Source organism: Jaculus jaculus, unplaced genomic scaffold (genome assembly GCF_020740685.1).
Source record: "Jaculus jaculus isolate mJacJac1 unplaced genomic scaffold, mJacJac1.mat.Y.cur mat_scaffold_48_1_805434_arrow_ctg1, whole genome shotgun sequence".
Lineage (NCBI taxonomy): Eukaryota > Metazoa > Chordata > Mammalia > Rodentia > Dipodidae > Jaculus > Jaculus jaculus.
The window spans coordinates 271822-289399 of NW_025423500.1; the positions used below are offsets into that span (position 1 = coordinate 271822).

Consider the following 17578-nt stretch of genomic DNA (forward strand, 5'->3'; position numbering starts at 1 on the left):
GTGCCTATATTAAGAAATTAGAAAGGTCACAAGTAAACGACCTAATGCTTCACCTTAAAGCCTTGGAAAAAGAAGAACAAGGCAAACCAAAAACCAGTAGACGGGAAGAAATAATAAAGATTAGGGCAGAAATTAATGAAGTAGAAACAAACAAACAAACAAACAACCCTTCAACATATTGGTCTCGGCAAAGACTTTCTGAATACAACCCCAAGTGCTCAGGCAATAAAAGCACAGATTAATCACTGGAACCTCATGAAATTACAAAGATTTTGCTCTGCAAAGGACACAGTGAATAAAGCAAATAGGCAACCTACAGAATGGGAAAAAATCTTCGCCAGCTATATATCTGATAGTAGATTAATATCTAGGATATACAAAGAACTCAAAAAGTTAAATAATAAGGAATCAAACAAGCCAATCAAAAAAAGGGCTAAGGAGCTAAATAGAGAGTTCTCAAAGGAAGAAATACGAATAGCATATAAGCATCTAAAAAAATGTTCTACGTCACTAGCCATCAGGGAAATGCAGACTAAACTACATTGAGATTCCATCTCACTCCTGTCAGATTGGCCACCATCATGAAAACAAATGATCATAAATGTTGGCAGGGATGTGGAAAAAGAGGAACCCTTCTACACTGCTGGTGGGAATGCAATCTGGTCCAGCCATTGTGGAAATCAGTGTGGAGGTTCCTAAAACAGCTAAAGATTGATCTACCATATGACCCAGCTATAGCACTCCTAGGCATATATCCAAAGGATTCATCTCATTTCCTTAGAAGTACGTGCTCAACCATGTTTACTGCTGCTCAATTTATAATAGCTGGGAAATGGAACCAGCCTAGATGTCCCTCAACAGATGAGTGGATAATGAAGATGTGGCACATTTATACAATGGAGTTCTACTCAGCGGTAAAGAAAAATGAAGTTATGAAATTTGCAGAAAAATGGATGGACCTGGAAAGGATTATACTAAGTGAGGTAACCCAGGCCCAGAAAGCCAAGCGCCACATGTTCTCTCTCATATGTGGATGATTGGGCTTCTGTGTGAGAATGAAAATACTTAGTAGCAGAGGCCAGTAAGTTGGAAAGGAGACATAAAGGGAAGACAAAGGAAGGGAGGAGGGTACTTAATAGGTTGATATTGTATATATGTAATTACAATGATTGTAATGGGGAGGTAATATGATGGAGAATGGAATTTCAAAGGGGAAAGTGTGGGTGGACAGGGAGGGAATTACCATGGGATATATTTTTATATTTTTTTAATATTATATTTTATTTTATTTTTCATTTTTTTATAATCATGGAAAATGCTATTAAAATTTTTTTTAAAAAATCCTCTGGTGAATAGACCTAAGGGAAGCCATGTTAGGCCAGTTAGCCATCTTGACATTCTCATGGAATCATAGGAGATTAAAGATTAGCACAGAGCACTAAGTACAAGACTGAGGATGTGGTGTCTGCTCTTGCCCTGAGGTCAAGATGCCCTGATATTTGATATCTGCTTCATACCTAGTACTAACTACAAAAATTCTCCTTTTGTAATCATGCTTACTTGCTTGTTCTTTCTGAAGACAACTGTGTTGGAGGGGGGTGGCTGACAGTTTTTCACCTCATTGTAAAGGAATGCATCTTTTGCCTTTAAAAACTCACTGTAACAGCAGGATGGGGCTGCTCTCCTCACTGTGAGGGGACAGACACCAGCCAGCTTAATAAAGACTCTCCTCTTTAGTTTTTATTTAGGTGGTCTTCTGTTCCTTTCTGATCTGGGACTCGCTACATTCCCAAGTTCCATCCCATGTCCCTGATACACATGGGGAATGGGGGAGAAAGGGCAAGTGCCTGATCAAGGTCACCCAATAAGGAAGTATAAATCAGGTTCCAACACAATGCTTCCTGTGGAAGAAGTGGTAAGTGACCCAGTGACATCACAGACAAAAAGGATAGGTAAAATTCACAACTAAATTCAGTCAGTCAGAGATACTGACAGAGACAGAGATCAGAGAGATTCCGATATAGAGAACCAGAGACAGAACCCAGCGCTGTCGATCTGCAGAACATGGTGACGCAGGCCCAGGAAATCATTGGGCACCTTGCATGGTTCCCCTGCCCTTACTATCCTTACTATCCTGTTTTATTCACCATGCCTGTTTCCAACTTGTTGTGAGCTAGCTACAGCGTTAGGAACTGAAAATAGTTTCTAAGGTGTTGTCATTTTCTTTTTTTATTTTGTATGAATATGTGTGGTTTTGTGATGTGTGTATGTATAGTGCAAGCACATTAATGTTGAAGTACTCACTCTCTGTCTGCCTTGATGCATGGAGGCCAGAGAATGACAGAGGCTCCCCCTAATAATGCACATCTGTTTCTTTGAGATGGAGATTGTCACTGAATCCAGAACTACCATTTTTTTGTTAAGATTGGCTAACTAGGGAACTCCAGCAGCTCTGGCTTCTTCTCCCACAAGGGCAGAATACACACATGCTGGTGTTATAGGCATATATGCCCACCCTACACTGTTTATGTGGGTGCCAAGGAATCAAACTCAAGGTGAATCAGGACTAATGAGGCTTTCACAGCATGCACTCTTACCCACTGAGCCATCTCCCTAACCCTGTCTACTGCCTTGCTTTTCTATGGTATAGTCTTATACCCTCCGGGTTGCAAAAAATCTTCCCACTGTGAAATTTCCAGTCAACTGAAATTTATTTTCTAGGTTTTCAGAAACTGAAGAAGTCCATGTCTATAGTGCTCAGATATCCAGCCTCATAAAGGCCAGCTGCCTCTGTTATATCCTCACATAGCTGATATACAAATGAAAACAGTGCCAACATCCTCCAGACCTCATCTGGCACTACTTCAATTCAAAATTGTGATGCACTTGTGAAATAATGAACCTTTAATGCTCAACTTATTAACACTGCAGAATTGCACATTTTGAGTCCATCAACAATTTATACATGGAAGATGGAGAAGGACAAAGAAATAAGACATCAAAACAGAGGAAGGACTATTTGGAAAGAGGGGGGTCCTCAGTGGAATGGGGCACAGGAACCAAAAGATCATTTTATGGATATATAATCAAATTACATGCTCGTGTAGTTAAATTCACAACAAAATATACTGGTGAATTGAGAAGTATGTTAAAACATGTAACATTTGAAGGTGAAACAATCACATTTAGTGGAAATATAAATAACTTCTGGCTCTTTCTGTAGTTGTCTCATGTATATTAAAACTGCATGTGAGTTGTCCAACTCCTTCCTGTCGTTTCCACCTCAGAGCTGAGACTTAGCCCCTATCACAGCAAGCTTAGGAGAAGCCAAGACCACAGGGCCTGCTGGCACCATGAGGAACTCCTATAAATGTAGCTTTAAAACTAGCCACTTAGGGCTTCATGCCTCTTCCACACCTGCAAGTCCTTCCATTGCCACTCCCCAGAAAGGTCCACCCAGAAGCCTTGATTAGAAGTAGGGACTCACCTAGGAATAGAAGCAGACTAGGGTAAGAATGCCCTAGAGGAAAGATGACCACTCGTTTCCTTTTCTGTGTTGCTATCCTGCTGGGGTGAGAGCTCCTTCATGAAGCACATGTTGTGGCTTCATAAGAGAGAGGCCTATATGAATTTCTCCATAGCCACACTCATCTCTCTTATTGTTTCCTTAACAGCTATAGTCCTGGTGGCATATTAATCTACATACAGAATGTTCTTTGGCTCACCAGGCACTCATGACCTCAGTATATCTGCAGCATCACATCTGGAGACCCTCCCTATGGCACCCTTTCATTCAAGTTGTCTAGTTTTTGTCAGCTTCTCACATGGAAAATCAAACTTACTTGCCAGGAAACTGACAACAAACTTACTTACAGGCAGCAAGGGATTATGGAAAGTGAAATGTGACAAATCCAGAGGAAAACTTATCCTGGGTAATACTTTTATAAATTTGTTTTTGTTTCTTGAGGTAGGGTCTTACTCTAGCCCAAGCTGACCTAAAATTCACTATGTAGACTGACGCTGACCTTGGACTCTCAGTGATCCTCCTACCTCAGCCTCCTGTGTGCTGGGATTAAAGTTGCATGCTACAATGGTTGGCTCTATGTTTGCTTCTTATGAAAATTATTTATTTGTAAGCTGGGCACGGTGGCGCACACCTTTAATCCCAGCACTTGGGAGACAGAGGTAGGAGGATTGCCATGAGTTCAAGGCCACCCTGAGACTCCATAGTGAATTCCAGGTCTGCCTGGGCTAGAGTGAAACCCTACCTCGAAAAACCAAACACACACACACACACACACACACACACACACACACACACACACACACATATGTATGTATATATATATGAAGGAGAGAAAGAGGAAGAGGGGGTAAAGGGAGAGGGAGGATAGAGGGAGAGAATGAGAGCACCAGGATATCTAGCTGCTGCAAACACACTCCAGATGCATACAATACCTTATGCATCTGGCTTATGTGGGTCTTGGGGAAATCAAACCTGGGTCCTTTGCCTTTGCAGGCAAGTACTTTAACTACTAAGCCATCTCTCCAGCCCTGTATTTGCTTTTTTGAATGGCCAACTTATAATATTTTTCAGTGTATAAATTGACACCTTGTGGCCATCTGAGACAAATCCTGTTCTTGATTTTCATTCTATACACATTCCTAGTTAAACTAGACCAATTCCTGAGACATTGCTTCTTTCCTCTGAGGTAAATTCATTTTCTTGTCAGGACTCACATTTATTGAATGAAATATTATAGACATTTCTCTGAACCTGACAGTTCAGTCTTAAATTTGCCCATTTACTTTATACATGTCATTTTAGAAGTTCCAAATGCAAGTGGTTTCAAAAATTCCTGTTGTGGGCTGGAGGGATAGCTTAGTGGTTAAAAGGCATTTGCCTGCAGAGCCAAAGGACTCAGGTTCGATTCTCCAGGACCCATGTTAGCCAGATGCAAAAGGGGCCACATGCGTCAGGAGTTAGTTTGCAGTGGATGGAGGCCCTGGAGTGCTCATTCATTCTCTCTCTCTCTCCCTCCCTCCCTTCTTTCTTCCCTCCCTCTCCCCCTCTTTCTCTGTTAAATAAATAAAAACAATTTTTTAAATCTCGTTGTTACTTCCTCAATAACTACGTCTACTTTTATATTCACTGCATTGTCTCTAGGCCTCTGTATACTTGATTCATTCAGACCATCCACCCCAGGAACCCATTCAGACATCCACATCCACATAAGGCAAGAATGCAGATAGTTACTTCTGCAATGGATTACCGCCACGAGGCTTCCCCTCCTACATCCCCCTCTTCTATAAATTTTCACTCTGTTCCTTATATAAACAACAGGTCCAATGTGGAGCCAGACCATCATTTGACAAGTGGACATGTGGTCCACCTCCACCTCCAGGAAGCATTCGCCCTCCTGAAGTCCAAAGAGGAAGACATGGAGGAGCCAGTAGGCCTCCCTTCACTTGGAGGACACTTAGCTGATGGTTACCCCATGAAGAATTTTTGTTTTAATTTGTTTTGTTTTTCAAGGTAGGGTATCGCTCTACCCCAGGCTGAACTGGAATTCACTATGTAGTCTCAGGGTGGCCTCAAACTCACATGATCCTCCTGCCTCTGCCTCCCGTGTGCTGGGAAGGAAGGAAGGAAGGAAGGGAGGAAGGAAGGAAGGAAGGAAGGAAGCAGGCAGGCAGGCAGGCAGGCAAGCAAGCAAAAAGTTGAACTGATTTACTGAGTTATTGTAAGAGTTAATTGTTGAGGAGTTAAAAGTTTAGGCTAAAACAAAGTAAAATAAGAGTTTATTGTTGGGGTCGCCTGACTACAAAAATGATTGATATGTAAGATTGTCATGTTTTTGCTTGTTCACTTACCCCTCCCCTTGACTATAAAAACCATCAAATAATAAAATCTCTAGCCGGGCAAAAAAACAAAAAAAAAACAGGTCCAGATTTTAACACCCCCACAGAACTCTGCAGCAACCTGGTATGCTGAGATAAAGTAAGGTTTAGGCCAGCCTATTGCCATGGTAATGATAGATATCTCTCAGCTGAGATGAAGGAATGCCCCCTTCTTGCAGACCTTCCTCAGCACACCACTCATGGCTCCTTTCTCCGGACAGTTTCCCTCCTCTTCCCATAAAGCCCTCTCGAACTGGCCCATGCCTCCCTCCCCCGCCCCCTGTAAAGTTTTTTTTTTTTTTTTTTTTGGTCGTTGTTTTTTCCTAGGATCCAATGCCTTTATCTCTCTGTGTCTTCAGATCTCACCTGTCTTTCCTGGTATTTAAAAAAAAAAAACAACTTCCAGTTAAGATGGCAGCATAGGAACCATGCCAAAGCAGCCTAGAGAAAAAAACAAACAAACAAACAAAAAAAAAAACAGCAAAATACACCTCTACTAAAAAGTGAGGTGGAGTATGGCTCCACGTGAGGCCTGGGCTCCCGGAGCGCACGTGGGCCTGGCGGGCCGGCTCCGGCCTCAGCTCGCGGGGGGTCAGCGTCCTGTAGTGTCCAGCTGAGGTGGACTGGCAGGCCGGACGGAGTGGGTTGAGGCAGCCGCTGGGTCTTAGCACGTTGTGGGCGGAGGAGGCCGTGGCCCGGGGCCGAGCGGGAGATCCGGGAGATCTGGGCGGCCGCACATCAGCCTTCCTGCTCGGGACCTGCGGGGCAGGCTGAGGCCTGGGGCGGCAGGTTTGGCCTCGTGGACTCTTTGGAGGCCAGGCCTGATGATGAGCGGGGCGAGGGGCGGGGAAGGGAAACGCGACCTGCGGTCCTGGGGAAACGCGCATTGGATTCCCTTGGCTGGTAGGGTGGAATGGTCCGCCAGAGAGTGGCCTGCTTTCGAAGTTTTTGTCAGGGTACAACTGTACAGATCCGTTCTGGTGTTGGGTTGTGGCCACGATTCCGTGGGCATGCTGGACTGTGCAAGCGCCCTCATGTCAGTCTACTTGGCTTTTGCCGGCTTCTTGTTTTCGATGGTACTTTTTATTTGGTTGGGCCTTGGCTTACATTTCCGGTTGCTTTAGATGCTTCTATGTGTTTGGGTGCTTTCAGGGTCACTGTGGGTTGAACCTCGGTTCCCGTGCTAGATTTAAAGCACTGGTCTTGAGTGTTACTGAGAAAAGGCCCTGTAAAGTGTATAAAAGAAAACCACCAAAAAAACATTGTAATAGTTAATACAGGGTTTGGATAGTCTTAAGCATAATGGAATGGAGGTGAGGTTTGTTCTTGGGGGAAGAAAAAACTCCATAAAACTAATAAAAGTGAATGATGCAGAAAAAGCTTGTGGCGAAGGGGGGCAAAAAAAAGAAGCAGATTCTGAAGTTTACCCTCTACTGCACCCACCCTGTAGAAGATGGAATCATGGATGCTGCCAATTTCGAGCAGTTCCTCCAAGAGAGAATAAAGTGAACGGAAAGGCTGGGAACCTTGGTGGAGGGGTTGTAACCATCGAGAGGAGCAAGAGCAAGATCACTGTCACATCTGAGGTGCCTTTTTCCAAAAGGTATTTGAAATATCTCACCAAAAAATATTTGAAGAAGAATAACCTACGTGATTGGTTATGTGTAGTTGCTAACAGCAAAGAGAGTTACAAATTGCGTTACTTCCAGATTAACCAGAATGAAGAAGAACAGGAAGAGGAGGATTAAAACATTGGTCTGGAATATTTTGTATGAATTCATGAATAAAACTTAGGAACAAAACTGTTGGTTTCTCCTTGTGTCTCTGCAGTGTGGATTGGACAGAAAATCGGAAATCACAGTAAACAGCTGACTTGGGCTGCCCTGCCGCTTGTTTGTATCTAGACGTTGTTTTGTGTTTTTTTCTTTCCTGTATGAAAACTTCAGTTCTTCTAGTAGTAATGCCCAGTAAAAACAGGCTACTTAAGGAACCTACAACCCACCTGACATTGAGGGTGGAAGTGTGAGCTTCAGTGAGTTCCTGTTAAGGAGTGACAGTACCCTTCTCAAAGAAGACTCGAGAATATACTGTGGGGTTTCTTGCTCATGAAAAGCAAAATAGGTGATACTTTCCCCCAAGGTTCTTGTGAGGGAGTGGCAGTGTCAGTAAAATGCAGATTTCTGGGACATTTGTGTCCATTCTCTAATCACTTCTCAGTGCTCACAGCTGTAGCAAGTCCTTTTTGTTCCCATAGAAGTAAGGTGCAGTCCTTTAGTACTGCTGCATAGCTGCCCTTTGTGACAAGATTGTGAATATTGCAACAAGCTGTTTCTCTGGCCTCCAGCAGAGGGAGCTGAAGACAGCTTCCAAATGTCTTCAGTAATTGGACCCCTTCCCCGCCCAGGGCTTTGGTGGGGAATGTTTCATGCTGCCCAGGAAATAAAGTGCTTCCATGCTACTTAGACTATGACTGGACTTGAAGGCCAAAGCCTTACAGGGTCTAGGGCTGTAGCTCAGTGCTGGAGCCCTTGCTTAGCATGCTCAAGGCCCTAGCTGCAGAACCCAGTCCTCCAGTCAGATCTGCATGCTACTGGGATGGAGAACAGGGCCACATCCTGGGTTTTTGCCAGCAGGGAGACCTAATATGGGAAGGAGCATTCTGATGCTCTTCTAAAATCCAAGCCATTCTGTAGAAACACCTGCCTCGTATAATTCTTTATGAAATGTCAAAAGAGCTTGCTCACGAAAAGTTGTGTTCTGCCAGTCACACCTGAAAATTAAATGTTCAAGTCCTGCCTTGGCTCCAATCGAACATTTGGTGCTTCTTGGATTGAGTTTAAAGTATTGGGGCCTTGCAATCTCAGCTTGTGGCAAAGGTCCCAACATTTTCTATTTCTATGCAAATTTCCCAAAGCAGACTTGTTTGTACTTTTCTCCTCTGCCCTCACAGGAAGTGGTATTGCTTTCAGACCTAACTAGGCATCAATCTTTCTTGGACTCTGTCCCTTACCCTGATCATGTTGCTTTCTAAGTTTGTGATTTGGGTTTGCAAATCTTGTTTATGGCATTGATGTTCCTGTGTGGTAATTTTTAGTTCCACTGTAAAAAACTCTGGGCTGAAATTCGCATATTTAAAAAAAATGGTCCCAGATTTTAAAAACTTGAAATAAATTGGAACTCATTGGGTTTTCTATGCCTTTTTGAACTTGTAATTGAGTTTGATCACATTTTATTAAAGTGGCTAACACATGCCTACTTAAAAAAAAAAAAAGGTGTATACCAACTGCATCAGAGAAGTAACAGTGATCCAGAGCATCTAGAGCTCAGATAGAAAGGTAGATGTGGCTCCAGCAGCAGTGGCACCAGAGCTGCGGGTCCACAGCTGCAAGATTTGGCTGGAGCTGCAGGTGAGGTGGAGCTGCAGGTGAGGTGAGGGGATTCTCCACACATACCAAAGCTCCTCACAAACTCAAGAAATGTGAAGGGAGGACCACAGTGACCAACAGAGGAGCAGCTTCTGAGGTAGAGGATCATGTGGACCAGCGGGAGAACTATTGCCACCATCCATAGCCTCCCCTCACCCACTGCCAGCAAGCACCACAAACATGGGGAAGGGAGCTCACAGCACACAGCACAGCACTGGTGACTAGAGCCGTGGTCCAGCAATGTAGCCAACCTACTTGAACCAACAGCACAGCAAAGAGGAAACCAAGCAGGAGCACTGCATAACTGAGACCGAAATCATCCCAAAAGGTAACTGAGATTATACCAGGTCAGTACCCACCAAAACAAGCATGGCTTGAATCAGAAGTGCTAATTACACCTTCCATGCCAGTATAAATTATATGTTAAATATGATGGATAGTCAGATTTGACAATCTTAAATAAGCTATATTTTGGCCTTGTCATTTGTTGCTTCCTGATTTATACTGGCTTTGTTTCCTCTTCTGTTGTTCATTTGGGAAGGGTCGCACTTGGTTACAGCTGACTTGGAACCCCCAACAGACAAGAAATCTTAGCCTCCTAGTAGACAAGATTAAGAGTGTAGGGCAACACACATCTAAGAGACTGACATTGTTAGAGGATCTGGTTGTCATAATACCTACTCTTACAAAAATACTCTATGCTGTTTTTCATTAAATGTGTACATTTTTTATTTAAATTAAATTTTAAGTTAAATTTAAGAATCTGCCAGTATTCTACACTCAGCCTACTTGAATACTCTCATAGCAGGCCAACCCCAACATCAAGAGTCACTTTTGTAGATACGCTGAGAGTCTTAAGAGCCAACCCAGCATCTTCAGCTCCTACCCTGCAGATATATAACATCAGATTGATTGATACATCTAATAATACTGCAGCTAATTGGAAAATCCAAACATTAAATTAATCCGAGATATAAAAATATGTACAATGTAACCCAAGAAACACCAAAAACCAAGACAATATAAATCTACGAAAAAGTATTAATGCATCAGAAATGACCTCCAGTGAGAATGATTTAGAGGAAATGCCTAAGAAAGATATCAAAAGAATGATTATAAATATGTTCAAAGAAGTCAAAGAGGAAATCAAAAAAAGAAAGTGGTAATCAAAGGAATCAAAGAAGACAAAAGAAAACAATTTGAAGAAATAAAGAGGTTAATACAAAAAATAAGAAAGAAAATAGAAATAAGAAAAACAAGTCAGAATTACTAGCAATGAAGAACACAGTCAAAGAAATAAAAAAACTCTATAGAAAATCTCACCAGTAGAATGGGTAAAGATTATCTAAGTAGAAGACCAGCTGGCAGATATAATACAATCCAACAAAGAGAAAGAAAAACTAAAAGAAAAGTATGAATGGGAATTTCAAGATATTCGTGACATTATGAAAAGATCAAACATAAGAATTCAGGGTATAGTAGAAGAAGAATTTCACTCCAAAGGCATAGCAGGAGTTTGCAACAAAATAATAGAAGAAAACTTCCCCCAAATTGGAAAAAAGATGCCAATGCAGATATAGGCATCCTTTAGAATACTAAACACACAAAACCTGCAAAGAACCTCTCCTCGCCATATTATAATTAAACTACCAAACATACAAACCAAAGAAAATATATTGAAAGGAGTTAGAGAGAAAAATCAAGTTACAAACAAAGGCAAGCACATCAGCATCACTGCAGATTACTCAACACAAACTTTAAAAACCAGTAGGGCTTGGAATAATGTATTCCAAGTTCTGAAAGATAACAACTGTCAACCAAGGTTACTTTATCCTGCAAAGCTATCCATTCAAATAGACAGAGAACTACGGACATTTTATAACAAAAGCAGGCTAAAGGATTATTGAAGACAAAACCAGCTCCACAGAAAATACATAAAAAAATCCTTCATGCTGAAGAGAAAGAAAAGCACACATACAAAGAACCTGGAAAAAACAAAACATACTAAAATACTAGTTAATTCAAGAGAGCAAAGGCAAAACCAGAAAAATACAAAAAATGGCAGAAATACACACCTTTCAATAATATCTCTTAATAACAACAGCCTCAATGTCCCAACCAAAAGATATAGGTGGTTTGCAGACTGGGTTAAAAAGCAGGATTCTTCAATTTTTTGCCTCCAAGAAACTCACCTTTCTACAAAGGATGAACACTATCTTAGGGTGAAAGGTTGGAAAACAGTGTTTCAAGCAAATGGGTCTAGAAAACAAGCAGGGGTTGCTATCCCAATATCTGACAAAGTAGACTTCAGTCCAACATTAGTTAGGAAAGATAAGGAAGGTCACTGTATATTGATTAAAGGCACACTCCAACAGGAGGACATTACAATCCTAAACATATATGCACCTAACATGGGGGCTCCCAAATTCATCAAACAAATCCTATTAGAACTAAGGTCAGAGATAACACCAAACACAGTTGTAATGGGTGACTTCAATACTCCACTCATCAACTGACAGGTCATCCCAACAAAAAAACCAACAGAGAGGCATCTGGATTCAATGAGGTCACAGAAGGAATGGACCTAACAGATACATAAAGGACATTTCATCCAAATGCTGCAGAATACACATTCTTTTCAGCAGCACATGGAACATTCTCTAAAATAGACCATATATTAGGACACAAAGCAAATCTTAACAAATACAAGAAAATTGAAATAATTCTTTGCATTCTATCTGATCACAATGGAATCAAACTACAAATCAATAGCAAGAAAAGCTATAGAGTATGCACAAAATCATGGAAACTAAACAATTCACTACTAAGTGATGAATGGGTCAATGGAGAAATCAAGAAGCAAATCAAAAAAATTATACAGCCAAATGATAATGAGAACACAACATACCAAAACCTTTGCAACACAATAAAGGTAATCCTAAGAGGGAAATTTATAGCTTTAAATGCCTATACTAAGAAATTAGAAAGGTTTCAAGTAAACGACCTAATGCTTCAGTTTAAGGCATTGGAAAAATAAGAACAAAGCAAACCGAAAATCAGTAGATGGTAAGAAGTAGTAAAGATTAGGACAAAAATTAATGAAATATAAACCAAAAAAAAAAAAAAAAGAAAGAAAGAAAAATCCAAAGAATCAAACAAACAAAGAGTTGGTTCTTTGAAAGGATAAACAAGATTGATAAACCCTTAGCAAATCTGAGCAAAAGAAAGAGAGACCCAAATTAATAAAATTAGGGATGACAAAGGCAGCATCACAACAGATACCAGAGAAATTAAAAAATCATAGGGGCATACTATAAGAACATATACTCCACTAGATGAAAGAAATGGATGATTTCCTTGATTTATATGGCCTACGTAAAATAAAACACAGTGAGATTAATCACTTAAATAGACTTATAACAAGTATGGAGACCCCAGCAGTTATCAAAAATCTCCCAGCTAAAAAAATGTCCATTCCCAGATGGATTCACTGGTAAATTTTACCAGACCTACAAGGAAAAACTAACATCAATGCTTCTTAAGCTTTTCCAGGAAATAGAAAAAGAAGGAATTCTACCAAACTCCTTCTATGAGGCCAGCATCACTCTGATGCCAAAACCAGGCAAAGATAGAAGAAAAACAGAAAATTACAGACCAATCTCCCTCATGAACATAGATGCAAAAATTCTCAACAAAATATTGTCAAACAGAATACAAGAATATACCAGAAAGATCATTCACCCTGACCAAGTAGGCTTTATCCCAGGGATGCAGGGATGGTTCAACATATGCCAATTGATAAATGTAATATATTATATAAATGGAATGAAGGACAAAAATCACATGATCATCTCATTAGACGCACAAAACATTTGACAAAATCCAACATCCCTTCATGATAAAAGTCCTACCAAGACTGGGAATAGAAGGAACATATCTCAACATAATAAAGGCTATTTATGACAAACCTACAGCCAACATAATACCAAATGGAGAAAACTTTGAAGCTTTTTCACTAAAATCAGGAAAACAAGGGTTTCCACTGTCCCCACTTTTATTTAATATAGTACCAGAAGTCTTAGTCATGACAATAAAGCAAGAAACACACATAAAAGGGATACAAATTAGAAAGAGATCAGCATATCACTATTTGCAGATGACATGACTCTATACATAAAGGACCCTAAAGACTCTACCAGCAAACTGTTAAAGCTGATCAACAGCTATTGCCATGTAGTGGGATACAAAATAAACACACAGAAATCAATAGCCTTCCTATATGCTAACAACAAACATACAGAGGATGAAATCAGAGAATAACTCCCATTGACAATTGCATCAAAAATAAATAAATAATAAAATAAAGTACCTTGGAATAAACCTAACTAAGAAAGTGAAAGATCTCTACAATGAAAACTTTAAAACACTCAAGGAAGAAATTGCAGAAAACACTAGGAAATGGAAAGGCTTCCCTTTTTTCTGGATCAGAAAAATCAACACTCTGAAAATGGCAATCTTAGCAAAAGCAATCTACACATTTAATGCAAACCCCACCATACCTCCAATAGCTTTCTTCACAGAAATAGAAAAAAAAATCCAAAAATTCATTTGGAAGCAGAAAAAAATCTCAAATATCTAAAACAATATTGAGCAACAAAAATAAGGCTGGTGGTATCACCATACCTGATTTTAACCTATACTACAGAGCCATCACAACAAAACCAGCATGGTACTGGCACAAAAGCAGACATATAGATCAATGGAACAAAATAGAGGGCCTAGATGTAAGTCAGGGTACCTATAGCCACCTGATATTTGACAAAAATGCCAAAAATACACATTGGAGAAATGACAGCCTCTTCAGCAAATGGTGCTGGGAAAACTGGATATGTATCTGTAGAAGGATGAAAATAGATCTTTCTCCCTCTCTACATGCACAAGAATTAGGTCCAAATGAAATAAAGACCTTAATATCAGATCTGAAACTGCTAAAGGAAAAAGTAGAGGAAACCTTTATCTTCACAAAGACTTTCTGAATATAACCACAATTATTCAGGCAATAAAATGACAGATTAACCGCTGGGACCTGATGAAATTATAAAGATTTTGTACAGCAAAAGACACTGGGAATAAAGCAAAGAGGCAAGCTACACAATGGGAAAAAATCTTTGCCAGCTATACATCTGATACAAGATTAATATCCAGGATGCACAAAGAACTCAAAAAATTACATAATAAGAAATCAAATAACCCAATTAAAAAATGGGCTATGGAACTGAATAGAGAGTTCTCAAAAGAAGAAATACAGATGGCATATAAGCATCTGAAAAAATGTTCTACATCCCTAGTCATCAGGGAAATGCAGATTAAAACTACGTTGAGATTCCATTTTACTCCTGTCCGATTGGCTACCATCATGGAAACAAATGACCAATAAGTGCTGGCGAGGATGTTGGCAGGAATGCAATCTGGTCCAGGCATTGTGGAAATCAATGTGGAGGTTCCTAAGACAGCTAAAAATAGACATACCATATGACCCAGCTATAGCACTCCTAGGCATATAGCCTGAAGACTCATCTCATTACCTTAGAGAAACTTGCTCAACCATGTTTATTGCTGCTCAATTCAAAACAGCTGGGAAATGGAACCAGCCTACATGTCCCTCAACTGATGAGTGGATAATGAAGATATGGCACATTTATACAATGGAGTTCTACTCAGTGGTAAAGAAAAATGAAGTTATAAAATTTGCAGGAAAATGGATGGATCTGGAAAGGATTATACTACATGAGGTAACCCAGGCCCCAAAAGCCAAGCATTGCATGTTCTCTCTCATATGTGGATCCTCTAGCTACAGATGATTGTACTTCTGTGTGAGTAGGAAGAAAACTCAGTTTCAAAGGCCAGTAAACTAGAAAAGAAATACAAATGTAAGAGAAAGGAAGGGAGTGGGGTACTTAATTGGATGGTATTATATATATGAAAGTAGAAGAATACATTAATGGGGCTGAAAAGGCCCAAAGTGAAGTCAGGGGAAGAGATTGAGTAAAGGAAAGGTGGAAGGAGGGCTAATCAAAATCTAAGAGGATATAAATAAATCATTTGGAATCCTACTTTTTGGACAATGGAACACTCAGGAGCCATAGATTGTTGCAGAAAATTTTCAGTGCCAGGGATGGGATACCTTCCAGTGAGTTGTTGGCCAAGGAGGTCCCTGATGGTCCCAAAACATTATAGGCCATTGCTGAAGCCCTTTGTTTTCCATCAGGAATAAATGGTAAGACCCTACTGCTGAAGACTCCAAATACTTGGGCAGCCAGGCCACTGAGAAATCCTGCTGGAACTGAGCTAATAAGTAACCTCCTCCATGTAGACCAGCTGACAGAAAGCTGAAGAAGTATTCTGCATGCAGTTCAATGGGAGTGAGAGAAATCACCAGTAACAATACTCAACAGTAGACACTGCAAGCCTTATATTTGGCCAGCCAGGCCAAATGAGCCAACAGGTGCAATAGTGGCATGTCTGTCATGGTGGAAACCAACTGCCCTCTAATTGGACTGGAGACCTGCTCCATGGGATAGAATACATCCCTGATTCTGAAAACTTAAAACAGGGGTAGTTGTGAGCCCTACGGGTGTAACGTCTGCTGCTCTCTGGCTAAATGTATATACTATGCTTATCAAACTGCTCAGTAAGCGCTTCTCTTAATGTTCATACCCTTATATGAATACTACTCTCACTTTGGGTACAGAATCTTCTCTTTTCAGATGGCAATGACCTTTGAATGACCCAGAAGGCATCATGGTGCTGGAAAGAAGTGACCGCAGTGCTCAGTACTGCATATCTCTATCACACCTTCTAAGGCTCAGGGTCTAATGCGGAAGATGTGGCAGAAAGAATGTAAGAGCCAAAGGGTAGGACTCCTTACAACATGCTCCCCCCAGACACAAAATGGCCTGGATATCCATGACCTCACAGTGTCTGACACTACCTACACAAGACCATCATAAGAGCAGGAAAAGATCATGACATCAAAATAAAAGAGAGACTGATTAAGATAGGGAGGGAATATGATGGAGAATGGAGTTTCAAAGGGGAAAGTGGGGGGGGAGGGAGGGTATTACCATGGGATATTTTTTATAATCATGGAAATTGTTAATAAAAATTTGGAAAAATAAAAGGGCTATGGAAATCTATAGTTTTCAAAGGAGAAATACAGATGGCATATAAATATCTTAAAAAAAAAGTACATCCCTAGTCATCAGGGAAATGCAGATTAAAACTACATTAAGATTCCATCTCAGTCCTGTCAGATTGGCTACCATCTAGAAAACAAAAAAGGTGGTGGTGAGTTGGGAGTGGGCGTCAGAGCCTGTGGGATCTGGATGCGGGGTGGGGGGTGAGTGGAGGGGGACCCATGCCTGCCTGTGGCCGTGCTGGGCAGGGCCAACACAGGGGGCAAGCCTGATGCTGCGAGCCTACCCCCCATACCTCCTCATCTGGGTCTCTAGACCATGGTCTCGGCCTCCCAGGTCAGGCGGGTCCCGCGTGAACGAGCCTCGGTGGTCGGGAGTAGGGGATGAGCGGGCTGAGCCCCAGGAAAGAGGGAGAGAAGCCACTCTAGATCACTGCCATTGTGGGCGGTGCAGGTGTGTCTGGGCCCGAAACTCAGGTGCATGCAAGATAAGGTAATGAAATCCTCTCAGAAGTGTATTGTACAACTAAAGACAATGACCAGGGATATCTGAGATTGTTTGACTTACTGACAAACCCAGGAAGAGATTAGAGATCACTACTCAAGCAGAAGTTTCCTAAGAATGTTACAAAGATGTATGACATAAAGGCATGGGCTGAGTATGTCATGGAATTGATGCAAAAGACCCATATGGTTTCATTACAATAGTCATTTTGGCTCTCACTCCACTCTTCCTAGCAAGCACTGTACTGGCCTGGAAATTGGCCAAGATGATTGAGGCAAAAGACAAAGAACAAAAGCAGCAGCAAAAATGTCAAGAAAACATTGCAAAAGCTAAACGACTAAAAAAAGCTTAAAGGAATGAAGGAATGGAGAGGTTGTGCAACTGGAGGAAAACCATTTGGAAATCATGAAGCTTTGGAAGGACTCGCTAAGGTTTCATTCGTGTTCATGGAAGTATTACTTAATAAATTACATCTGACCATATAGGAGAATCATGTTCTGACCTCGATACTGTAGTAACTTTTAGGCTGGTATAGAAATTTGCTTGTTTCTG

At 40.9% G+C, this 17578-nt stretch overlaps 2 pseudogenes; both read left to right on the forward strand.

The window, feature by feature from the left end:
• The first annotated feature begins 7269 nt into the window (after positions 1 to 7269).
• LOC123457432 lies at positions 7270 to 7703 on the forward strand (annotated as a pseudogene).
• Positions 7704 to 17154: 9451 nt separating this feature from the next.
• On the forward strand, positions 17155 to 17378 carry LOC101598834 (annotated as a pseudogene).
• Positions 17379 to 17578: the final 200 nt, after the last annotated feature.